Source organism: Pithys albifrons, chromosome 19, assembly GCF_047495875.1.
Source record: "Pithys albifrons albifrons isolate INPA30051 chromosome 19, PitAlb_v1, whole genome shotgun sequence".
Taxonomy (NCBI): domain Eukaryota; kingdom Metazoa; phylum Chordata; class Aves; order Passeriformes; family Thamnophilidae; genus Pithys; species Pithys albifrons.
Window position 1 is genome coordinate 12,059,323 of NC_092476.1, and position 26,253 is coordinate 12,085,575.

A 26,253-nucleotide genomic window follows, 5' to 3' on the forward strand; every position below is an offset into this window, starting at 1 on the left:
CCACCAGGACATGGCTCCACCTCTGCAGCCCCTCCACACTGGGCTGTTTGCCCTAAGAGAAGAGTCTCCCCCAGCCTGGGCATCCCTCCAGCTCTCTGCTCTTCTGCCTCTGCTGCTTTTCCCTTTCTTTGGCACCCTCAGACAGCACAGGGGCTCTGCTCTTCCTGCCTCCCTGTTTGGGGACAGCCAGCTCCCTTCATCTCACATCGTCTCGGGAGCTGGCAGGCCTGCCAAGTGTCACACACATCACGTGGCACTCGGGCCTGCCTTTGATGGCACGTTCTGTGGTGTGGCATCTCCCGCAGGTCTGGTGGAGCAGCCTGAGGAGCATCAGGGTGTCTGAGAGGGAGGTGGACAAGGGACACCCCGTTGCCCCCAGGCTGCCTCCACAACCATCACCTCCATTTGCCCTGCAGGACATGCAGAGTCCTGCAGCAGATCTGTACCTGCCAAGGGCAGAGCCTCCCTGATCACATCAGTGCTACTTGTTGGGGTGTCACAGCAATGACCTTCTACCCCATCGCTCGGTGCGGGGGCAGTAGTTGGGATTGACTTGGGGCAGAAAGCAAGACATCAGTCAGTGTCTCCTCATATCCCACAACATGAAGGGCACCAGTAGGGGTGTATTGAGCACTCCCACCTTCATTCCATATACACTGAGAAAGCAGCAGGAGGGCGCAGGGACCCACCATACAAGAACATGCCACTGAGGGAGACAATGCCTAGGAAGGAGTTAGGTGAAAGGGACGAAGCTTCCATCTGTTGTCTTCAGGAATCTTCCAGGTCATGTAAGGAGAAGCAAGTGCAAAGTGTGTGACTCCCCTCTCCTTCTCCTGCCTTGTTGCATCCCATCTCCTGGGGGTATAGGTGTGCACAGCTCAGCCAGGCAGGACCTGCCCCTTGCGCTCTGCTCTGTCTACCTGTGGACTGGAGATCTGTGGTGGTTTGGTGGGCATTGGACAGACACTGTCTGTCAGTGGCACAGCTCCTCAGCAAGGACTAGCTCCTGCCCAGGACTGAACTTTCAAACTGCTCTCTTTATTTGACTTAACTTTGATTTAATAAAAACAGTCTAGCTAGAATATTTTTAAATAGGAAAATAGTCTTTTTAACTCTAGTATTACTCAAAAATGGCTGAGAGGATTTCATTTAAATTTGTGAAAATAAATCACCTTTGAGCAAGCAGAAAGCCCATCTGGCAGGACCTACAAAATCCCAGGACTGGATGAATAGGTCCAGGAAAATGGAGATTGTTACCTCTACAACAAGAAGGAATACTTATGTCTGCTTGCCCAGCTGTGCCCCCAGCCCCTGGCCCTGTCCTGCCCCAGAATGGAACATAGGATGCCTTTTGCCATGACTGTGCCCAGTCCCACAGGTCCATGGTGTTTATATAACCAGTGATATCATCTTCTCCCAAGTTCTGTCCACACTGGCCTGAGCCAGGTAGAGCTGTGGACTCTGTCTCAGGAGAGCCTCAGAAGAGGCAAACATGACTTGGTCTTCCTAAAGTCACTCGTGGTGCTGGGTACAGAGCTGAGCCCTTCCACCCTGCTCATTGTGCATCCTGGCGGAGCACTGGATCCATGGACTGCGACATTCTGCCTTGCCAGAGGCACTTTGATCTCAGCAGGGTGACCTCACCCTCTCCACCAGTGTCCTACTCACCCCATTTCACCTCTCTGTGCAGTGGGACTGCTGAGGTGCCAGGTCAGTGCATGGCACCCCTCTGAGTGAGGACACGCCATGTTCTGCCCACACCTCTGTTCCTTCCAGTGCTGGTTTGATTTGGTTGCACACAAAGGCAGACACAAAGGTGGTAAGGTAACTCCTGCTGCAGTGGGCACATGGGCCCCTGCAGGGCACTGGGGACCCAGCACCCTGGGGTGCTGAAGTCTTCAGCCTGGGAACCACGAGGGAAAGTGTCTGCACTGCACAGACTCAACCAGTCCCATTGTGCAGGTACCAAAGGCCATCACACCCTGATCCAGAGGTGCTTAGTTCATCCCTCACAGGCTCATCCCTCCACAGGCTCAGTGCTCTCTGATCTCCAGTCTGGGGTACAGATCCATAACCTACCTTTCCCTTCCAGATCCATCTGAAACCCTTTCAGATGCTGACACCAGGGCCAGTGGTTACACTCTGAAACAGCATCAATGCTGCCAGGGGCAGTTTCTTCAGCTGGTAACAGCTTTCATCCTACCCAGCTCATCCCAACTCATCCCACTCCATCCCATCTTCCCACATCCCATGCCATTACACTGCACACCTGTATTTCATCCATGTCAGCTGTGCCATGGGAACAGCAGTAGAACATTCCACTTGTTTTCCCTGGCTTGCATCGAGACTGTCTTTACCTTGGTCATTGCCTGTGCAACTGAGGTGATGATTTCTCCACACACCTCCTGGCAGTGAGGAAGGGAGTGAGGGTACAGGCTCTGTGGGGGACTTTGGCCATTCATCTCTCCCTGTGCCAATTTGGCCACATGGATTTCAGAAATAATTTTATGAGAACATTTGTATGTATGGCCACACTTCGCGAAGGAAGATTTGGGCAGGGCTGTCCCCACGTGGGTGGGCCCTTCCAGCCTGCACAGTGGATTTTAGGTGAGGCTCAGTGTGCACAGAACTGGCCCCACCGTTTCAGTCCTGAGGTTCATCTGCCACGGCCGAGCGAGCTTGGACAGTGCCAGTGAAGTCCTCAGGACTAGAACCTACAGCACCCGGCATTGCCCAGGAGGTCTCCCATCCAAGTACTAATCCAGGGCTGACCCTGCTGAGCTTCCGAGATCTGATGGGATCGGATGTCAGGGAGGCATTTAACTGCCCTGAGAACATTTACAATCACAAGAAAAGAGGCCAGAGGACATGCAGGAGCTACTTTTAAGCAGCACTCAGTAGGTGCACTCAGTGTGAAGAATGAGGCATTCTGTGGTATAGCCCAGAGACAGAAAGGTCCCTGGCTCAGAGCTACTGTCCTTTGTCCCTTGCCCAGGGACTCTGAGGCTGAGAAGAATTTCTCTTATGGAGTGTGAAGTGTGAGACATCCTGTCTGACCTGACAAGGTCTTTCTACCTTAGAAACTAACAGAATCACTGAAACACAAAATCCCAGAATATGCTGAGCTGGAAGGGACCCACAAGGACCACCCAGTCCAACCCTCAGCCCTGCACAGGCCCATCCCCAAGAGTCACCCCCTGTGCCCCAGGGCATCATCCAAACACTCCTGCAGCTCTGGCAGCCTTGGGGCTGTGCCCACTGCCCTGGGGAGCCTGCTCAGTGCCCACCACCCTCTGGGGGAAGAACCTTTTCTAATATGCAACCTAAACCTCCTTTAACACAACTTCAGGAATCAGTCAGCTTGGGAGAGTCTCATTTCTCTTCAGTGACTATCAGAGTGCAGATGCCCAGCTCTGACCCAGACACTCTTTAGAACAGAGATTGATTTTACCCATCTGCCTCCACCACACGTCTCCAGGTCTGGGAGTCAGAGCTCTGTCTGCAGGTGAAGGCTCTGCTCTGCAGGTATGTGCCCACAGACCATTGTCTCCCACTGCAGGTGGGAGAGCTGAAGGGCTCCCTGTGCCCACACCACTCCAGCAGTGTGTTTGCAAACTGCTCATAATGTTTCCACATAGGTTTCCCATTGCTGATTTTGGAAAATAATGTAGTTAAACCCTTCTGTTTATTTGTGCAGTGAAGCAGACTTTCTGACCACCAGCCCCTTCAGCCTCCTGCAACAAAGAGGAGGATTTTCCAGTGCCCATCTGGTTTGTGTTTAATGTAATGTGCAGAAAGGTTGCACATTTTCAGGGCCCATGTTCATAAGTAGTAGATTGTACAACAGTTTATTACACAAATGGAGCTTTATATTGCCAGGCTTTGTTGAGCTGCCAGTTGGGATAAAAAAAGTAATGTGCTTCATAGACTCTATCGAGAAAAATTAGAAAGTATTAAATTCTGCTCAGACTATCCATCACTGGTGAGCTGGTAATCAAATCCAGAGAGGCCGGTGCGAGGTCAAGACTTTCTTGTTCTTGGTGTTTCTGAATCAATAACTACTAGGAAAGATATGTAAGTGGAACAAAAAAAAAAAAAGAGAGATGTCTGACCTAGACGTCATCTCAACATCACAGTGCAGAGACCAGAAGAGATCAGATACCTACAGTTTTCAGGGACAAAACCGCACAGTCTCAGCTCAGTTCTTGTCATGAGCATATGTTTTAGCTTAATTCTATATTGGAATAGTTATTAAATTACTATCTAGTCCCAAGCAAAATCTAGCCCTTGTTCCCCATAGCCAGGTAAGAGGTGTATCTACAGGAAGATTTTCCAAATTACCTTTGGATCCAAATCAAATAAATATTGTAATCACTGTATTGAACCCAGGTGATACCTAATCCACAATGAGATATCAGCCTGCAGCCTTGGACTGAGCAGCCCAGCTTTAATGCCACTTAAATCAGAATGTAAGAACTAAAAGAATTCCAGGAATCCAATGATATAAACTGTATTTTTAGAGCTGTGAGTGACTTGTGAGAGTGAAACAGTGCAGTGACTAAAGATAGCACAAGCAAGGTTTTCCATGATTTATCGCAGGAATGCTCACAGTGAGTTAAAGTCACTGAATGTTGTGATAGCAGCACCTACATGTTGGCATGTTTTCAAGACAAGTCATTCATAACATATTTGTCACAGAGGAAAATTTCCATAACAGAGCTCTGAGCTGCATCTCACTTGCACAAGCATCACACACAGCCCTTCTCTATTAAGACACCGAGAGGTTCATTTCTGCCCAAGGATCTATTTTTCCTTTGAGACATCTGGAGGGAACTCACTTGCCTGCATGTCTCAAACCCCTCCCAAGCCTTCAGTCTGGCTAAGCAATCACAGCAGTGGTGGCAGCAGACAAAAGCCCTCCCTTGGACCCAGTTGTGGCCCCACTGCATTCCCTGCTGGCCATCTGGACTTTCATTATCATTTTAATAATACAATGAACATTTTAGGAGTTCATTGTGTGATCCATCATACCTCCTTGGGGGTCTTCTGTGTTCCTTTGTGCACTGAGAGGTTGAGTACGACCTTTCTTTGCGGAGCAAATGTTAGGGGTTATTTTGAGGATAAAGCCATGGCAAACATTTCCTGACACCTCACGATCAGTGATGCTCTTGGCTCCTGGCCCTGGCTAGCTGCAGTTTGCAGGATACAGAAATTGCTTTGTTGAGAGGGGGCTACATTGCAAAACTGTTTTCTCCAGTTTCTAACACACTGGGATGCATTCAGATAAAATGGCAGAGGACCTTAAGAGAATTCATCTCATGGACAGATTGGTCTTTGCCTTCTGCAGACACCTCCTGGGTAGCCTGAGAGTCACCTTCAATCTCATTTTCATAGAATCACAGGATGATTTGGGTTGGAAGGGACCTTAAAGATCATCTCCTTCCAACCCTTCAACCATATCTGGTTGCTCCAAGCCCCATCCAGCCTGGCCTTGGACACTTCAAGGAATAGAGCAGCCACAGTTTCTCTGGGCACCTGTGCCAGGGCCTGCCCACTCTCACAGGGAAGAATTTTCTTGTGTGTCAAGTCCTAACTAAGTTCACCTTGCAGCACAGAAACTCACTGGCTGTGCTGAGTCCTGGTCATGCTCCCCAGGCAGGATTCCCTTCTCCCCTGGATGGGACATCATCTGCAGGGTGAGGGTTGTGGCTGACAGACTGGAGTCAGTTCCTTTCTCTCCCATTCCTTGACTCATCCTGCTCTCAGGCCCATGATGCCCCTGTCCAGTTGCCTGGTCTCTAATCCCAACCAAGGCTATACCCAACCCTTTGCAATCACCTTCACTCTCCTCCCATGGAGGGATATGTGTGTTCACTCTCATTTCTTTTTCAGGTTTATTTTGAGATGTTTCTAAGACCAATTTCCATCTGATTATGACTTAAAGCTGCTGTTTGGTGTCCTCTTTCAAAAATACAACAGAAATTGTGTGAGTTATTTTGTCATGATCTTTCTTGTTGTTCCATCTCCATATGCTTTCAAGCAGGTCCTGTGGTGCTCCTATAAGTGATCCCATCCTGCTGGGGGTCACTGCAGCCTGGAACTGCAAAATGCACAGAGGTGCCATTATTGGCAGTGAGTCTGTCCTTGGCTGGAGCTGAGTGCCCCATGGCTCTAGACCATTGCTCAGCACCCAGCTGGACTGAACCCCTGGCTGGCTCTCCTCACCTCAGTGTCCAACCAGCCCCAGGACGCCCTGTCCAGGCCCTGCCTGCTGGCCTTGCCTTGTAACCATGCCTGTGGTTAAATAAACAGTGTCTCAGTGACCATAAGCTTTCCTCTCCCTGCTGCACTGGGGAAAGAGCACTCACAGCTCCATGAACAATCTGAGTTTGTGCTTCATCTCATTTACATTTCTGGTTATTTCTGTGTTGCTATAATGGTTTCCACGTTCTTGAGGCTGTTGCTTGGAGCACCTGTGGTCAGGTTGTGCTCAGCATCTCCCTCTCTTTTACAGCTGATTTTGAGAGGTAGCTAGTCAAGGGTAAAGTGCAATCCAGGACACAATTCTTAATTCATTATCAAGCCTGATGAACAGCATTTGAATGATATCTGAACATGTGAAACTTGGCTTTGAAACTGTGATCTGTGGTGTGAAACCTGATAGCCCTGAAATGATAAAAAGAAAACATCCTCTTGCAAGAATAACACCACATTTGCTCTCTGAATGTTTAACCTGCAGGCCTCCCTAGCACATTAGGCTCATTGACACCAAAAAATCAGGAGGATTCTGGAAAAAAAATAGTTATTTCTGCGGATAATGGATATCCACAACATCACAATGAGCAAGCATGTTACAGGGAATGACAAGGAAAGACATCTCTTGCTGTAGCTCCCCAGGTAAACTTGGCCTAATAAAAAAAATGAACTGAGAAATGAGGCACAAATAGTTCTTCAGGCTAATGTGTCTCTCAGACCAGCTTACTAAGGGACTTCCTGCCATCTCCACAGCTTCAAGTCTTTCAGCTGGGATGTACTTCTGCCTTCAAAAGATCCTTTCTTATAGAAAAGAAAATCACACCTCTATGCAGAAACATCTAGGAAAGCTTCTCTGGTCTTTCACAGCATGATAGAATCATAGAATCAGTTGGGTTGGAAGAGACCTCTGAGATCATCAAGTCCAAACCTTGGTCCAACCCCACTGTGACCACCAGACCATGGCAGTGAGTGCCATGTCAAGTCTCATCTTAACCTCCAGGGATGGTGAGTCCTCCCTCCTGCTCTGAGCAGGCCATTCCAATGCCTGACCACTCTCTCTGTAAAGAATTTCTTTCTGATATCCAACCTAAACCTCCTCTGGCAGAGCTTAAGCTGTGCCCTCTTGTTCTACTGCTGGTTGCCTGAGAGGAGACCACCACCCCCCCCGGCTATAACATCTCTTCAGGTAGTAGAGGAGAGTAAAAAGGTCTCTCCTGAGCCTTCTCTTCTCCAGGCTCAACACCCCCAGCTCCCTCAGCCTTTCCTCATAGCACTTGTGCTCATGTCCCTTCACCAGCCTTATTGCTCTGCTTCATGCTCAGTTGCCTCAGTGCTCTCAGGTGGTGAGCAGCAAGCCCGAAGGGGTCACAGAAGGCTGTTGCAGAAGACACAAAGTCCTGTAGGGCTTCATTGCAGTCAAATGCCAAGGCAGCCTTGCTGCACATCAACAGCTTCACTGCTAACTCTGATGGCCTTGAAAGCTCTGTTTTTGTAGTGTTGGGAAGAAAATATCATTTGATACAGTGTTTAGCTGGATATCTCCAAGTTTTAAAGACTGAAGAGATGATCATAAATGGAGCCTTCTGTCCTTGAGCAGAATGAATCTGTGAACAGAATGGAACACAAGATGTTTCCAGTTAATGCACCATCTGTGTTAGATCTGTCCATTCACAAAGAGGAAACATATTTTCACTCGGAATGACTTTTTAAATTAAGAGACACCAAGGAAGGCAAGTGCGTAAGCTGCATGTGCATGTCACTGTGTGCAAAGGTTTGTGAGTGGGGATGTGCCCGTGTGACCCCGTGGGCTCTGTGCCTGGCACTGCCCAGCCCTGGCACAGGAACCACACGGCACCACATGGCCTCGCAAACCCCCAGCACAAGCTCTGTTCTTAACTAACTTCATGAAAATTGCCATCAGTAGTGGCAGCCCAGGGTGAAGGGCCTGGGCACAGCACTGCTGTGGGAAGGGAGGATGGACTCACACCAGGGGCTCCCCATGTGCACCAGGGTGGGGGTCTTGGGTATGAGGCCTCCTCAGGCAGCTGAGACGGCACTACCACAGGGTGCCAGGCTCCTCAAGGAGCCATGTCCACCCTCTGTGGTGAGACAGGACCTGGAAGGAACTGGGGCTGGCCTCCACCTTGCTGCAGAGGGGATGGACCAGTGGTTCACGTGCCCTTCCACTGCATTGATTGACTCACTGGTAAAGCCCAGAGTAGAGGTTTCAGCAGTCAGAGCTGGATGCTGGCTGCTCTGGGGCTGGAAGGAAACAGGACAGGAAACCATCATCCATACCGCTGCTTGGTCCAGACTTGTGTGCCATCAGTGCAAGTGGAGCTACCGTTCCATCTCCATCCCCGATGGAGAGATGGGGAGCATCAGAGGGATGAGCCTGCCAGGCACAGAGCCTGCTCACAGGGTGGTCAGCAGCCAGGGAGATCTCTGTGGGAGACCTGCTCAGACCTGGTTATGTGGGGCTGGCTGGGGCTGGTTCCTCCCTTCCTTTGACATTCCTGTCACAATGGCTCCATCTGCCCTCACACTCCCTTGTTGCTATGTTTGTGTGACCAACCAAATCTCCCTGGGGAGGGACAGGCTGCAGTCACAGCCCTTGTGCTCCATTCCCATGTTTGTCAGAGATCCTGCTTTCTCAGGGCTGGTTCTGGGCAGGCTACAAGGACTGGTACTTCCAGGAATCCACCTCTAGACCCAGTGCTTCATTGCCTTCTGGTAACATCTGGCACAACATGTTTGCACAGATGTTTAGTGCTGTGGCTGCTTCCCCGTAGTTTGCTGGGGTGGTGTGTGGAGAACAGCTCCAAGGATGGGAAAAGCTGCTTCATACTGGGGTTGTGCAAAACAGCTCATATATTTTAAAATGGGAAGAGAGGAAATTCACAGCTGTGCCTTTGTTATTTGTGCATTTAAGGCCAAAGCAGGCCTGCTTCTAGCTTGGACATAGAGAACACTACGGGGAGAGGGCTGTTCCTTCAGAGGCTGCTGAGCAGCAGCACAATCTTGCCATGGTTACTGCTGCAACCCTGGGTCTGCACACCCCTTATTTCCCCTGCACTTCATCTCCCAGAAGACAGACAAAACTTCTGCTGCCTCATCCTTGTTCCCCCACCCCATTAGGTCCTGCTGCCCATGGCCTGTCAGTGCAGGAAGCTCATGAAGAGGGGACATAAGAGACTCCTGTGCCGACAGCTTCACTGGGCTTTGACAGACTCCTGGGTCTGGGGTAGGGTCTGTACTTTCCTTCCTGTATTGTTGAGGTTTGTACTTTACAAACCCTTCTGGCCAGGCTGTGAGTTCCCAGGGAGGTGCTCAGCTCTGTGTGCCTCTCACCCACGATGACAGTTTGAGAGCTCCTGGGATTTTGGGACAGGACACACATGGGAGGATGGACATGGAAGGCAAGAAGGAAAACATAACACACTGAGACATGAGCACACTGAACACCAGAGGACAGAGCAGGACACAGGAGCCTGACTGAGCCTTGCATGGGCTGAAAATTCCTGTCTAATGTTCAAAACAGCCAAAAACTACATCTTGTGACAAACCACCATCATGGCCATGTCTGCAATTCCACACTGACCAGGCAGCACCAGCACCTCTGAACATCAAGCCAGGCTCTCCCATCATCTCTGTGCTTACTGTCTCTATCTTTCTGATTCTGCAGGGCTTGTTGTGGCAGTTCTAAGCACCTGTTAAACCCTCTGGAGTTGGGCAGCACCTGGAGAGCTGCAGGGGCTGGAGCTGCCATTGCAGATCTCCTCAGGGCTATAGCACACACTGCTGCTAGCAGTGAACATTCAACACTAATCAGCTTGGGATAATGAACTCTAGTTTGTTCCTTTTATGAGTGCTTCTCCCAAAAACACAGTCCCACAATGCTCATACCAGATGGGAAGTGCTGCTCTGGCCAGGATGCAGGACAATAGACATTGTCCTTGGTGGTGAGCAGTTTGGGCAAAGATGGATGAACTGGTCAGGATGCAACAGACTGTGTGGAATTGTGACACAAACACTGAGAAGCACTGCTAGGCTGAAGTACAGCTCCCATCTACCCAGGGAAAGGAAAGAGGAGAAGAAAAACAAGGACTGGGACATAAAGGTACTGCTAATTCTCAGGTGACACAAGGAGGCTGGCCAGAGATTTAGTATGTCCACAACACAGCAGGCAGTGAGGCTCTGTGTTTGGGAGGGCACCAGGAGCAAGGAGTCCTGGAGGACCACAAAGCAGGCCTGGAACAGGCCCAGGACTGTTCCCAACTGGAGCCACAGTGCCCCAGCAGCAGGAGCAGGGGCTGCCAGCACAGCTGTCGCCTGCAGCTACAAGCAGCCATGGTTTGCTGCACTGTGACAGGCATGGAGACCAAGGTGGTTGTGGATTTGTCACAGTATTACTGTCCAAATGGGTTACAGGAGAGACTGATGTGAAGCCAGCAGGAGAGGCACTGCACGTCCTGTACTCGGCACTGCGTTTGGAAACCACCAGGGCAGTGCTCAGCAGGAACAAGGTCACCAGCAAAGATGTTATGAGCAGAAGAGGGATCGTAACATTAACATAAACATGACAGATCCCTTCCTGATGGATGCATGTAGTCCATAAACATAATTGTCACACCCCGGATCTTGCCAGAGATTCCTGAAGGTGCTTTCAAGCATGCTGCAGTCTCGTCTTGTGGTTCTTGGGGTTTCAAAATTATGACCATATGTTTGCAATTGAGGCCCATTTGGAAGTAGAGTGTTGCCAAGAGACTCTTTTTGAACTGAGTGCCTTCAGTCCTGGCGAGAAGTCCCCACCAGAATGTATCAGAATCATAGAAGTCACAAAAAGACTTGGCTTAGAAGGACCTCAAAGCTCATCTTATTCCACTTCCTGACATGGGCAGGGACACTTTCTGCTATCCCAGATTGCTCCAAGCCCTGTCCAACCTGGCCTTGGACACTTCCAGGGATGGGGCAGCCACAGCCTCTCTGGGCACCCTGTGCCAGGGCCTGACCAACCTCACAGCCAAGAATGTCTTCCCAGTATCCTATCTAACCTCTGGCAGTGTGAAGCCATTCACCCTTGTCTTGTCTCTCCACCCTTTGTCCCAAGTCCCTCTCAAGCTCTTCTGAAGCCCCTTTAGACACTGGAAGGGGCTCCAAGGTCTCCCTGGAAAAATGTTCTCCAGGTGAACACCCTCATCTCTCCCAGACTGGTGCCAGAGCAAAGGGGCTCCAGGCCTCTGAGCATCTCCATGGCCTCTTCTGGTCTGGTATGGCTCAGGAGGGTTCTGCATCATAGTGGAATGGGGCAATGAAGCTCAACTAGAATGCCTGTGATGGGAATAACACCACGCTGGCACCTGGGTATGTGAATGTGTTGATGACTGGACATTTTTCAGATTCAAGCCCAGCCCTGCAAACATCTCCTGTTGTGGCAGAGCCACTGCTCAAAATAAAAACTTTCAAGAGTGAGCATTAAGCTGGCTTCCAGAACTTTCAGCTGCAGCCCAGTTAATTGAAGCCTTGGCAACTAATTTTAATTCTTACTATGCAATAAGCTGGGCATGAAGATTTGTGGGCATGATTCAAGAGAGCTGGGCAGGTCCCCTCAGTTTTCTACAGACCCTGATGTGTGTTGTATAAAGGTTAAGCATCACCTTGCAAGTGTTCTGCCCCTCTGGTGAGCTCTGCACACAAAGGAAAGGAGGGAAACACAGACTTTGCAGTAGTGAAGGAGATCAGAAGGGAGCAGTGATCCTGAGAAGGTGGGAGATTTTGGCAGCCTTTGGATGCCTCTCTTGAAGGGGATGGCGCAGATTCTGTCTGCCTGCATGTGTAGTTTGACCAATCATAGGCTGCATCCCCCTGCCCAGTCCCTGCTCCCCTCAGCTCTGTGCACTCAGTGGGGATGAGGAGCAGCAGCAGCATTGCTGTATGCCCAAAGTTCCCCTGAAGGAGGCTGTCTTAGCACTGCATCAGGGCTTGAAACCTGGGTTAAATGTCAACCTGCCTTAAAAGCCCCAGGCAGCCCCTGATATGTGTGGTGTGAACCTGTTCACTCAGTAGAGATTTGCTCCACTGAAAATGAGCCTGAAAGTTGATAAGAGCCCATGGTTAGGCCTGAAATAGCCCTTTGCAATGTGGAACTGGCTGGAGTAGGTATCAGATGAAGAGCAACAGTCACAGCACAGCAGAAAGCAGGCTGAGATCATGCCTGCACTTTGGTCCAGCCACAGGTGCAGGGGCTGCTGTGAGAAGTTGCTGTGGTCATTCTGTACATCCCAAAGAACAGCCGTGTCCAGTGCTCTGCCTTCCCAGAGGGAACACCAAGGAAACACATGGACAGTAGTGAGATACTGGGGGGAGAACTTCACTGGAAAAGGTGCAGTGGGTTCTGTCTGGAAGTGCCTATGGAGACAGGACTGCTATCCCATGGCAGCTGCAAAGAAATGCCAGAGGCTTCTGCTCAGTTACCTGTAGCTGTCTGAAATGCAGCATTCCTGGTAGGAATATGATTTGCTCCACTGCCCCCAAAGAGGGAGGAGAGACTACACTTTATTTTCAACGTCCACTGGTACCCTGCGTGGGAAACACTGTTGGCACTGTGGCTTGGGGGTTGCATTCTGCTGGGGGGTTGCTCTGGGCTGGTGATAAGACTCCTCTCTGCTTGGCCACTTCATAGGAATGGAAAACATGCCTGGGCCTTCAAGCACACTTTGAAGTCAATCAAACTGTCCAAAAGTATATTTCTCTACTATAGAACATAAAATATTATCCTTCTGGCATGCCTCCATGAGAATATTAAAAATAGCTTACTGAGTTACTCTGTGAGAATCACTAATATAATGAGACTTTTGTGTCTTATTTCATTAATGAAGGAACTCTAATGCTGGGTTTTAATGTGATACTGCTGTAAATCAATAAAGAATATTTTTGGAAAAACGCAATCCTATTATTCTGAGATATTTTTGTAGGATGAAGTTAGAAAGAAACATTTATTGGCATGATTTTTTCCAACTCAATAAGCTATTAGCATCTGAAAACTGCAGTGCTAGTGAAGTAAAATCATGTTCTGTCCATGGGATGGCATTTGCTTTCCTGGTTTGTTTTACTGCTGTTTGTCCAGCACAGGGGAGAATCTGTTTGGCAAAGAACAGCTTGGAGCTAAACCTCATCCCAACCCCTGGCAGCAGAAACCCGTGACTGCCTTAGGGAGCAGTCAGAGCAGGACAGGCCTCCTCTGGCTTCTCCTGAACAGCATCCAGAAAGCAGCAAGTCTGGGATGTGGCCTGACTCCGAGGCACAGGATTCTATCCCTTTTCCAGATCCAATTGTTTGTTAACGACCCCTTGAGTCTGTGGCCATCCTGGATGAATGCTCTGGGAATGCAGCTGAAGAACTCAGGAATGGTCCTGCCCGGGTCAGGGCTGAGGTTACTCCATTTCACCCCTTCATTTACAGCACCAGTGAAAAGGGATGAGGTAAACCAGGGTAATCATTCAGTAGCAATTCTCACACCCAACCGAAGCCAAGAGAAAAGGCTTCACCCAGAGAAAGGCTTTATATTTAATGGCCTCAGTGGATGTTTCTTTCATGGATTTGTCTCTGAAGCCATGCTAAAGAGGTGACTTGCTGCTTCTGCCGTGGTCTCCCAAGGGGTGCAAATCCCAGCTCTGCTACAAGAGCCAAAGGCACAGACAGCATTCCTGCCCTGGCAGCTCCTCCAGCACTGCCCCACTGCTGCCTCTGAGGCTCCAGGGAAACACATACCTCTCATCTTCTGGTGTTTACAGAGGATCCAGTGATGGTCAGTGATCTGAAGATAGAAATAAGGTTCTTGTGGTACCTGAGTTCCTGAGGTGCCTCTCCCAGGGTTTCACAGCCTCTTGCCTTTAAGTACCTGTACAGGATGAGGAATGGCTCATGCAGCAGGAGCAGAGATGAGCTGAGGGAAAAGCTCCTTTTAGTCAATAAACTGTTCAGCTACTAAAACTGAGAGCATGTCTCAGGGAGCAAATGATGCAAACCACCACAGAGTGTCATGAGCCTGAAACTAAGCATCACATCTCCTCTAAATCCACACAACCATGTGACATGCTGGGTACAACTGAAGGAAACCTCTGCCTCCCAAAGCCAAGATCAGCTTTTCCTCAGTCATTCCTGACAGCAGTTTGACCACTCTATTCTTAAAACCCTTCTTTGGTTGGAGGAGATTCCAAGTCTTCCTCAAACCATCCAGCTCCTTCCTGAAGTGGAAGCCCATAACTCCTAGTCCTACTCAACATGGATACAGAGAATAAAATACTCTATTCCTTTTTGTGGTAGTCTTCCCTAGATTTAAAATCAGATCAGAGTTCCCCTCAGCCCATTTTTCACTGGACTGTCCCTCAGCCTTTGTGTCTTCCCCTGAGTGTCTTATTTTCTAGAATTCTGGGTGTCCCTTTCTGTGTTTTGTGGCCTCTCACCTTCCTTGCCCCCAGAGCTCAGGGTAGGGGTGTCTGCTCTCAGCAGGCAGTGGAAGGGATGTGCTTTGGGGGCTGCACTGCACAGCCCTGTGCTCTCCCTTCTCACACTCATGTATCAACCTGGCTCATAATCCACGTCTGTGGGCACAGAACAGCTGCAGAACACTCTGCTCTGTACATTCTGTATGTGCAATGGGCCATTCCTGATTAATTTTCACTGAGTTTGTTTCTGTAACTGTCCTCACATAATCAGTTCTTTTAAAGACTAATTTCTAGTTGTAATCCTGCCCTGCTGCATCCATGTGCTCTCCTCCAACTTCACCACTTCATAAGTGAAATAATTTTCTACTCCACTTTGTAGAGGATGCACAGAAGACAAGGTGACCCACCAAGAGCTTCTCTTTGAGTGTGCCTTTCTAAGTGTTTTGCAGCACCTTGGGCAGTTTCACACAGATCACTCTTTCCCAAAAAGTTTTTGAGAATGTCAAGTCAGACAGCATCAACAGGCCCATTAAACAGAAGACAGATGACATGTACAGTTTATTCCCTATACCCAAGTGTCACAGAAGGATTAGATTTGACACATGCATAATGGCTGCGTTTTATTTTTTTGCCCCTAATTTGCTTCAATATTTGTTTGTTGGCTCAATTAGTTGCCTCAGTACTTTTCTGAAAATGGAAGTTAAACTCCATAATTTCCTTTTTTTAAAACCAGATATTCTTTTTACCATTTTTGAAAGCCATAATGACTGTTACATCTCCATGCCTGCCTTGTGTCTTTAAAAATCTGTTTAAGTTGCCAGTACCTCCAAGAACATTGCAACAGATGGGTATCTCCCAGTTATTACAGACACCAGAATTATGTTCATTTGTACCTTGACTGATTATTTCCAAGACTTACCCCTGGATGGTTGGCCCAACAGACCTGTGAGAGCTGCTTGGGGACACACTTTGCACAAAGGGGTGTCATCCTGAAATGAAACACATTGATGAGACACAGAGGGCATCTCTGGGAATTGCTGCACAGTGGCTGGAACTTTTGTGATTGTTTATTAGCATGAAAGCTTGGTATTCCCACAGTGGATATGCCACTGGGAGGGTATTGTAAGAGTCAATAGTCACAGTGTAGGGCCTGTTCATTGCAAATCCTGATGTTTCTGTGCACAGCACATGCACTGCTCTCAAAGAAACACAATAATGATTTGTCATAGAATTGTGGAATCATTTGAGTTGGAAAAGGCCTTTAAGAGGATCTAATCCAACTGTTTCCCCAGCACTGCCAAGTCCACCATTAAACAACATCCACAGGTCCTTTAAATCCCTCCAGGGATGGTCACTCCACCAGTGCCCTGGGCAGTCTGTTCCAGTGCTTTACAACCCTTTCAATGAAGACATTTTCCCTAATATCCAATCTAAACATCCTCTGAGGCCATTTCCTCTCATTCTCTCATTTGTTACCTGTAGAAGAGCCTGACCCCCACCTGGATGCACCCTCCTGTCAGGGAGTTGTAGAGTGAGAAGGAAGGACATGGATTTCACATACCCACACTCTGCAAGGTTCCACTGTCCCCTCACAGGAAACCAGCAGGTGAGATGGGGGGCAGTATCAAAGAAAGTAAAGGAGCAGGTACCTAAAGCATCTCTAAGAAGAGCATGAATAATATCACTGCTGGCCCAAGGAAATAGGAGAGTCCAGGAATGACACCTCTTTCTTGTGGTCCTGATTTTTATTTCTTCCCAGCTGAATATAATTTTCTTCTCTCTCTCTCTCTCATGCTGAGTTCCATCTTGGGAATCACCAAGACTTCCCTTTTGCACCCTGTCCTTGCTATACTGAAGTCTTTGGGAAATATCAAGGTGGGGGAAAACAGAAGCTGGCACTGCTCCTTCCTGGCTGGCAATAATGCCAGAACCAGCCAGAGCTCCTTTCAGGCTGTGAGCAGAAACCCTGCTGGCACTGAGTGCCCTTCCACTGCCCCTGGTCTCCTTCACTCAGCCTTGGGCATCTGCCTGCCAGCATCCACCCTGCTGGAGAGAAAACTGGGAAAAGGCTGGGGAGAGCACACGTGGCATGAGGTGGAAAGCTCCCACCTGCACAGGCTGCAGCTCCAGCACAGAGTGCAACCCACACCAACACCAGTCCAGACCCGACACAAGAATGGAGTGTTATGGAAGCTGTGGATGCAGGTCAGTTTGTTAACCATATATAGCATAACCCACTACAGCTGACTGAGAGCATTCTAATTAGTTTGTTTCCATAAAAATTGAAGAAATCTGTAGTTTAATCTTTAATTCACTCAGAAAAAAAAAACCTAAAAACTATAAGCTTGCTTCTTTGTGCCTCTCCAGCACTTCACAGTTCATCATTTGCAATGTGTGCAAAACAAACGGGAATGTTTCCTTGCACAGATGAAATCTTGTTTTCAGGTCTTAATTTCTTTCTTTCTTTGTTTGTATTACAAAGCTTCCCTCTGCCAACAGTTCAGGAATGCTGTCCAGGCAATAATCTCTCCTGCATCTCCTTCTCACATGTGCTGTTTCAGCATTGTCCCGCTTTGGTCCCCAAACTACCTGTGAAGAGCTCAGTTCCACAAAACTCTCCCCTTTCTCTTTGTCCACAAAAAACCACCCAAACTCCAGCTCAGGTAAACCTGTGGCCACCTTCACTTTTCCTACAACCATTTTCATTTCCCACATCACTGCAATAGTCGCTTCTCTGTGATGTGGAGAAGAAATCTAAGCACAGGGACAGGGAACCACCAGCAAGGGAGGAGCAACTGGAGGTGTCATCATGGGAAGGTATCTGAGCACAGAGAGGGAGCTCAGCCTCTCCAGCCCAGGAAGGGGATTAGTCTGTGGGACAAACTCACAGGATAAATGCGCCCCTGAGTCCAGCCCCCTCTGTGACACCTCACTGTGGCAGGTGCTGTGTGCTGTGTTTCGGTTCAGGTCTGTCTCTGACTGCAGCTCAGTCTCCTCACAGACAGGAAAGTGGGACAGAATGAGCAAAACTCTGTCCAGCTCTGAAATCTGGCCTTGAGGTACAAAGTCTCTGTCTCAGTGATCTCGGGGGTTTGGTTCTAAGAGAATCCCTTTTCTGCACTTTTCACCTTTTCCGGACACTTCGACTCTCACTTGCTCTGAGCTGCTGTGACTGTGCTGGTTATTTCCTGAATAAAATTCTCTGTTTCTGCTCTGCAAGAAAGCAGCAGCATTAGATATTCAGAGAAAGGCAGCTGCATTTCTTATGACCTTTATGGGACATTCTGCCCTCCAGGTCCTTCAGCCAGGAGACAGAAGTCAGGGATCATTCATCAGGGGTCAGGTCTTGTTCATTCTCAGCTGCTGACATAGGGTTGGCTGGAAGAACGGGCTGAAAATCTGATTTTTTTTTCATTTTTCCTCTTCCTCTTTTTTTGACTGACAAACCACAATGGCAAAGGCAAAGATTCACACTGCTCTTTGGGGAGAAAGGTCTTTCTACACTCAGAGCAGGCACAAGAGAGGGAGTTCTTGGTGCAAAAAATGGCACCTGTCTTAGACAACAGAGAGGAGGCCTCAGCCAGCCCTGATAGAGACATACCAAAGTGTCCTGCCCCACAACAGGGCCTTATATTCCAAGTCAACAAAGATTTTACTAATTTCATGGTACATTTGCTCATTCACCATCCCCAGTTGCTTGGACTTGGCATCATCAGTTCCCCTCCTGCTCACAATTTTATCATCTACCCCTTGTCACAGAGAGGCCCCAGTTGCCAGGGTGATTTCAGTCTTCCAGAGGGGTAGGGAAAGGGAACAGGAACATCTGATATATGCACAGACTCATCTTGGATGCTCTGCTTTGGATAAACCTCCCTGACTGGGCTGAAGTGGAAAAACTGTTTGCCACATCCTGGCTCCTCTCCTTGGGGCACATGAAGCTCTGGGGAGGGTGAAGAGAGGAGGAGTGACCACAGGGATGGGAGAAGAGAGATGAGGCACAGACGGATGCTGGAGCAGTCATAGGGAATTCCTGAGGAAAACAGAGTAGACAGAAGAGCAGTGTCTTGGATTGAGCTGATAAAAGGCTAACTGTTCAAGACAGAGTGAAAAGGGAAGAAGAGGGAGAGGGGAAAAAACCCTCCAAACTAGGTTTATGCTGAAACTAACTATATGTATTTATACAGAAAAGAGAAAATTAAGAGAAAACTACAATATAACACACACAAGTTATATGTATATAACAAGAAATAACCTCCCTCTTCCCAGTTAATACAAAGTATAAAGTCTATTACTCTAGATCTATAAGTACCCTAAAAGACACCCTGCAAGAAAGAGAAGGTATAAAAACAAAATATTTCTACTTCCCTGAAACTCAAACAAAATGCAAGTAACAGCAGCTGGAGCAGGGCCTGGCACAGTAGAGGAGCTGCAAGACATTCTCCTCCTCCTTCAGCCATGATGGAACTGACTAAGCCACTCACACACACTGGATTTTACTCTTTTTGAGATGAAGCAATATGGTATGGAATACAATATTATTGGCTGGAAGAAGTCAGCTGTTAGCCAGCTCAGCCCAGCTCAAGTCAGCTGACAATTCCAGGCCTAGTCTGAACTTTAAAACCTAAATTTAGGCCTGCCTGGCTACACCCATAACAAGCAGTCATAGGGTAATGGAAATAAAGGGGTTTTTCTCTGCTCCCAGAGGAGACTGTGCAGAGCTTGGTGCCACCAAGGAAGGTACTGAAGGACTGGGGGACAAAGGATGCTGTGCCTGCAAAGACACTGTGAAGAGTGAACAGTGCATCGGGGTTTCTTCAGATTTCAAGGGTTTTTTACTCTGGAGATCCAAGTTTTCTGCATTAAAGACATCTCAGTTGAAGTTCAAGAAGCTCCCTTCTAGGAGGAAGTAAGATTTGGGTCTGGTGATTGTTGAAAGTCACAGACCTCACTGAAGAGCAGTCATGGGAAAAAGAAAGGGAAGGGACAAGGCCCTAAGGGTGATGATCACATTATTGCCCTGCCAAGTGGAGCAGGACCTTGGTGGACAGTCCTTCATGGATACAGCCACCTCGAAAGACCACCCAGCAAATCCTCAAGGTCCCAGCAGCAGCAAGGTCCCAGAGTCAGTGGGAGCAGCCTGGAGACTTCGCCCAACAGAAAGACACCAGAGATGGTGTCTGCTGGGGCAAAACCCCAGTGTAGGATCCTGTTGTTCATGGCAGTGCAACAGGGCAGAGGCTGGTGTCCTGTGGCACTCAGGGAAGGGCTGCCCAGAACCAGGAGCTTGAGAAGCTGATGACAGAGTCAGTCTGGATAACCTTTGCTTGTGGATGGCCCATTCCCAGCTTAGCTTGAGGTGTGGCAATGAGCCAGAGGGCAGTGACTCTCTGCTGTCATGAGTTCCTGGTACATGTGAGCAAGGCAAGAGGCACTGAGCAGGATCCAGGTGGGGCTGTTGTGCCAGGCTGAGGGGTGCAGCAGTGCTCCTGCTCCAGAAAAGCTCTGAAAAGTTGAGGGTCATTTGTCCAGAGTTGGAAGCCTGTGCCAGGATACTTGGATTATTGTCATTTGGAAGGGGAAAAAAATCCATCTGTATTTCTGGAAAGAAAGCAGACATTTTTCCCTTCTTTCCAAGGAGGAGCAGTGGCAGTCCACGGTCCCTAATGCACCTGGTGACACCTGAGGAGCACAAAACACCCACAGCCCAACTCATGGTGGGGATTAAGGGCTGCCAAGAGCTCAGAGTGAGGCCATCAGAGGCCTTGGCAGTGCTTGGGCTCCTGTGCCTGGAGCAGCCCAGAGGACACAGTTGTCCTACATGCAGACACATTGGAAGCCATGGGATACCCTGGCAGCCAACCAGTAACTTGTACATCCAAATAATGTCTGGGTTTCCTTGTAAATTCATAAAAACTGGTGCTTTTCCATGAAACATTTTGATGTCTATGAATCAGCATTTTCCAATAAAATGTTTCAACAGAAAATTCCCAGTGAGATCCAGCCCTGATAAGGTCCAGAGTGTTGGCTGCAGTCCAGACCAGCCTCAGCCCTGGGGCAGCCGTGGAGAGTGATCTCTCTGGCGATGACGATTCCTCCTGACCTTTCCTGCAGTGTGACTGTGTGGCCTGGGCATCTGAGAGGTTATTTATAGGCAGGAGCAGCAAGTGCTGTGGAGACAGTCTCCAGCAGGCCCTCGAGGCAGCGAGCTGCAGCTGGACATGCAAGAGCTGCTAGAAAGGACTTAGTCCAGTGGAACATGAATAGAAATGAACTCCCTTTTGGAGAGAAATAATTCCTGCTATGGGCTTGGGTCTGTGTATGTACTTCTATATGTCCTGGGGACACTTCTGGCTGTGTGAAACCACTGATAATGACAGGGTGATCTCTTCCTCTCATTCCTCTCCTCAGGCTGCTGCCAGAGGAAGATTTGTTACAGCACAGGGAAGTTCTGGTTTCACTGGGTGTCTCCAGCTCTGTGTAAATGTATTTTCATATATCTCAAACTATAAGAATTGCTGGGGACAGGTTGCTGGTATGGGACTGAAGGGCCCATATTGCAGAGAAATGGAGTACTTTGTCTTCACCTGGAGCACAACCATCTACACGGGTTTTCTTAGAGTTTTCTAGAGCTTCTGATCTCTCTAAGTGTAATGTTCTGTATTGGCCCAAGGTGCAGGATGGTGCTGCAGAGCTGAGGGCAAAAGAGGCAGTGACAAGACACTCAGTTGCTCCAGTTTGCTTCAGGAAAAAAATAGAGCAGGTCACTTTTTCCCAAACAAAACATTCAGACTTTCCCCCTGTTAGGAAGTCAAGGCTGGCATTCCCAGATCTTCCATAAATTACCTGCTGCTTTCTGAAGAAGAAATTTTCCTCTTCTGACTCTGCATCTTGTAAAATGAGATCATTCCAAAGTCTCTGGTGCTCCAAATCCTTGACACTTGCTCGTGGATTTCTCTCCTTCTGTACAATAATGTAAAAAAAAAACCAAAATAAAAACAAAGGTTTAGTTTCTGTCCAAGTGCCCTTCCGGCAACTGTTCAGAACCCTCTGTGGACTGGTGGAACAACATGTTATTCCAGGCTAACACCTTGTTTTGGCATGGGCTGTAACCCAGATGGTGTGTTGGTGCTGTGGGTGGAGAGGCTGTAAAGAACCCTCAGAAGTTAAAGAAGAAGGGACTCTTTCAGAATTCCTTACTTTATCTGAGAAAGAAGCCCAAGAGGCTGAAAATGTCACTCTAAAGAGGAGAAACACCTTGGAGTACATCCCTCTGTATCCTTGAGAGAGCCACCACTGAATCCAACAGGATCTGTAATGTGAGAGCAGAAGAGGTGCCTGGAGAGCATCCTCTTTGGTTCACAGCATGTGCAGGGGCTTCTCTCTCAAGACTGGTGTGGAGATGCTGTTGGATCTGCTACACCCCAAAAAGTCAAAGGAACAATATTTTCAGACCAACCTTTTTATTGAATTGTCATCTGAGACCAAAAGGGAGGGGTCAGAGAGGGGAGCCAGAGGCTACAGTGGGATCCGCTCTGGCAAACGGTTCAATAGTGAGATGCCAGTAGTCAGCTCAGTCCAGAAAACCAGTTCAGAAATCTCCCTGGGAAATGTGCTGAACTGATGACTTTTGAAATAATAAATCCTGGCTCTTTTAAAGCAGACACAGAGGTGTCTGAATATCTTCACTTTCTTTTGGCTTCTCCCTGCACACTGAAAAGCAGCTCTGGGCAACTCACAGGTACAAGTATGCAGTGCATCAACTTGGGAAACTTTGGAATCTATCAGTTATCACACTCTTACACAAAGATACATTTCAGCTCCCATCAGAATATAGAAGTCTAACTCCACTGCTTTAAGGCTGTGCGTAATTGTACCTAAGAAAATAATAGCAAGGAATTATATGTCCTTGAAAGATAATTCTGCTTATACACAAACAGGGAACAAACACTTTATTCCGTGTGTTAATGTCAGAGGCAGTGCAGAGACAGAGGCAATGCTATGGCAAAATGTATATTAATGGATTTATTTTGGAGAGGCTTTCGTTTGTGTGCATGCACTCTGACAAAGAGAAATGTTTATTCTGACAGCATAAGATGGTTTGATTTGGGTTTTCATTCAGCAGTGGAGACTTGTGCCAAATTATTAGTTTAAATAGTGAAAATAGACTTTTATTCTTTAAGTTGTATTTCTGCTCATGTAAATCAACAGTTGGACAACAGTAAACCAATCCAGTTACATTTCTTTCAATTTAACATTTTTTTCTGTTTGATATCTGGAAAACAGCTTGAAGTACACTGTAATTTCAACGCTGCCTTCTGACAGAGATCTTCAAGAAACTCAAGATAAAATGGCAGAAGTACATTGAAAATTATATTGTATTTCTCAAATATCTATTCTGATCACGGAGTAAAATCTTCCAAGGGAGCAAGGGTACATTGAGGAGAAATGGCTGCTTCTTTCATAGACCTGCCCCCTCCTATTCATGCCATTAACATTCTTGGCCACTGAGAACCTGCCAAGGCTCACCTAGATGAGCTCTTTTCCCTTGGAAAGAACACTCTGGCCCCTGGCCCTTGTGAGGTGCAGCAGTGTGTGCTCAGTTGCCAGCAGAGGTCCAAGACCTCTGGCTGATATTGGGTCTATTAACTGCAAAGCCTTTGCTGCCCAGTGGCCCTGCTCTTTCCCCCTGTGGGGGACACAGCACAGAGCAGACCCTCCCATTTTTCCTGCCCTTTTGCACCTGGAAAGGAGACTCTGTTCTCCATGGAACAGCAGCCCTTGCAAGGTGCTGCTGCTGCCACTGGACAGGCTGGCTGAGAGCAGCCCAAGGGGAGAGCATTGATCTCCAACCTGCTGTGCACACAGGGCAGGGAGGCACCAGGACAGGCAGCTGAGGGCTTGGAAGAGGCTTTAGGCAGAGCTGGGCCATGAGCAGGGACAAGTGAGGGTTGGGCTCTACAGGCACAGGGAGTCTGTGACTTCCATGACTGCTCTTCTCTGCATGAGAAATTAGCTCCTTTAGTCTCCCCTCAGTGACAGTGATACAGCAGAACTGTAATTTATACCATAGTCATTTAAGTCATGGTTCATGGCACTTGTGAAAGTCTTTGTCACAGCCAGGTTGACATGGACAATGCACATTAACTCCCTGGGTGCACCCTCTCTGGACTAACAGGCAAAAACTCCTGTATCCAATGACAGTGACAGGAGAACATGGGAAATACTTTTCTACTGTTACTGCAATAGGCAACTTGGAGTAACTCTTGATCACCTTTGAGAGCCATGCAATGACACTTTGGCTTTTTTATTATCCCTAATATTTCTGCTGCCATTTCTTGATCCCTTCCTTCTTCCCAGTACTTTTTCTTTGAGAAGGAGCAATAACTTGAATAACTCATATTCAAGTTCATAGGCTCCATAATTTCAGAAATGTCACCCTCTGCAGAGTTCTCTCTCTACCCGACTGAAGTTAGAGATGGGCCCTGGCTATCTGATTCTAGCACAACAAAACAAATATGTTGGCCCAATCATCTTCTGACCATATATAGGCTGAAACAGCTTTTGGAAGATATGGTTGGTATCTGTGATCAGCACAGGGCAATTAGGAACCATTATGAAGCAGCATCTTCCCAGTAATTTATTGGGCAGTCTCAAACTACTTCCTCGGGTGGGCAGGGTGTCATCTTCAAGAACACCTCCTGCTCAGGAAAGGCAATGAATTAGTTTTTATAAAGGATCTGATGGGGAGGATGAAGAGGTCAGAGCATGAACCTGAGCACAGAGCTATGTCTTGGAAATGCAGTGTCCCAAAGGATAACAGAAAGAAGACATTGGTGTAGTTCTCATGGAAGTTGCTTTCTGATACTACCTTAACAGAGTAATCTCTGCCTTCCAATTGCCTTCCAAGAATTATTTTTCTGTTGTGTCATAAACTAACTTCTCTACCAAATGCAGTCTCCCAGTCTGCAATAGATGGAATAGCCTGGATCTGCCTGGGCTGCCAGAGCTGCTGCTCTGTGGTGTGTGATGTGGCTGAGTAGAGCTCACCTCCAGGTTCCTGCTCCTGTCCTCATTCACAGAGATCCACCTTGCCTTTAGGGCCAAGGCATGGCCAGAGGGGTCATTGAGCAGACCCAGTGTATTCCAGCAGTGGCACAGTGATATGTACCCTTCATGTCAGCCTTTGCATCCACAAAATCATGGAATTTTGGAATGGTTTGTGTTGGAAGGGACCTTAAAATTCATCTCATTGCTCCCCCTCCCACAAGCAGGGACACCTCCCACTGTCCCAGATTGCTCCAAGGCCTGTCCAGCCTGGCCTTGGACACTTCCAGGGATGGGGCCACAGCTTCTCTTGGCAATCTTTGCCAGGGCCTGTCCACCCTCTCAGGGAAGAATTACACCAGTCCAGTTCTGTTGGATTTGTCAGCATCTTGCTGAAACATGATTTTGTTTACCACAGGTATAGTGGAAAGAGATAGAAAGGGAATTTCCAGGCCTGAATGAGCTGGGTTTGATGGTCGTATCCTCATTTTTCAGTAACTGATGTAAAGCACCAAGCACAGCGGGCAGCTGACAGTGGCTGCTGGGTGGGAAGGGGCTGAGGAGAGGCTGGAGGTCAGGCGTGATGGGAGCAGTGCAGGCAATAAAAGCAAATGCTGAACAGCAGACCTGCTTTTTTTTTTGTAAATTCATCTGTTGCTAAGAATAACCTGCCTGGACAATGTCCTACAGCATGCTCCAACCTAAAGGGCATTTTGATCTGACAAATGGAAACTAATAGAGTGAAGTTATTACCATGTGAACATGCAGATTGAAAACACGTGTTGAGTGATTAAAGGCGAAGGCTCGATGACAGGCCCGTGCCGGGGATGGTGCATCTCAGGGAGGAGCTTTGCTGCTTGGGAAATGCCATATTTTACCATTGAGTTCATTAGTATTTGCCATAAGGAAAACAAGCAAGGTTGACTCCAGCAAAAAAGCCTCCATCTCAGATGCTATCACTGCACACACGATGTTTGCTTTGGAAACTCCTCGCTGGGGTTTCTGTCAGGCTGTTGCTCTGCCGGTGCTGTCTCATGGACAGTTTAGGATTTCACTCTGCCTGGGCTTGGACAGTGTCCCAGGAGTGTGCTCGGTGTCAGGAATCCAAGCTGGAAAAAGTGTGCATTCTGGGGGATTAGCCACTGGACACTGCCCTCACAGGGTTGGGCTGGTCAGTGCCCAGCAGGGCAGTGCCCAGGGAGCAAGTGCTGCTAAACCCACCAGCAGCACTGCAGGGAAAGCCAGCAGAGCTCTGAGGAAGTTTGGGTTTGATACATGTTTATTATAAATCATTTTCTGCTTGTCTGTTTACAATACTCTGTCCTTCCTTAATATTTTTAAGGTAGTAACAGACCCTGTGCTTTAGCTCCACAACAGTATTTTTATGGGAAAAAGAAATTACACATCCTTGGTTTTCATATTTTTGGATGAGATACTAACCATAAATATGGGGCCAAATGCTTACCCCTAAATTTTGACAACTGAAGAACAAGAACAAATCAATCAC

The 26,253-nt window shown here is 48.0% G+C and overlaps 1 long non-coding RNA gene across 1 annotated transcript; it reads right to left on the reverse strand.

The window, feature by feature from the left end:
- Positions 1 to 4,091: 4,091 nt before the first annotated feature.
- Positions 4,092 to 18,822, reverse strand: LOC139680689 (uncharacterized). The gene is made up of 3 exons (XR_011699392.1): positions 15,622 to 18,822; positions 14,026 to 14,155; positions 4,092 to 7,859 (listed from the first exon to the last, which is right to left on the reverse strand). It is a non-coding gene; the product is annotated as an uncharacterized lncRNA (long non-coding RNA).
- Between the last annotated feature and the right edge of the window lie 7,431 nt (positions 18,823 to 26,253).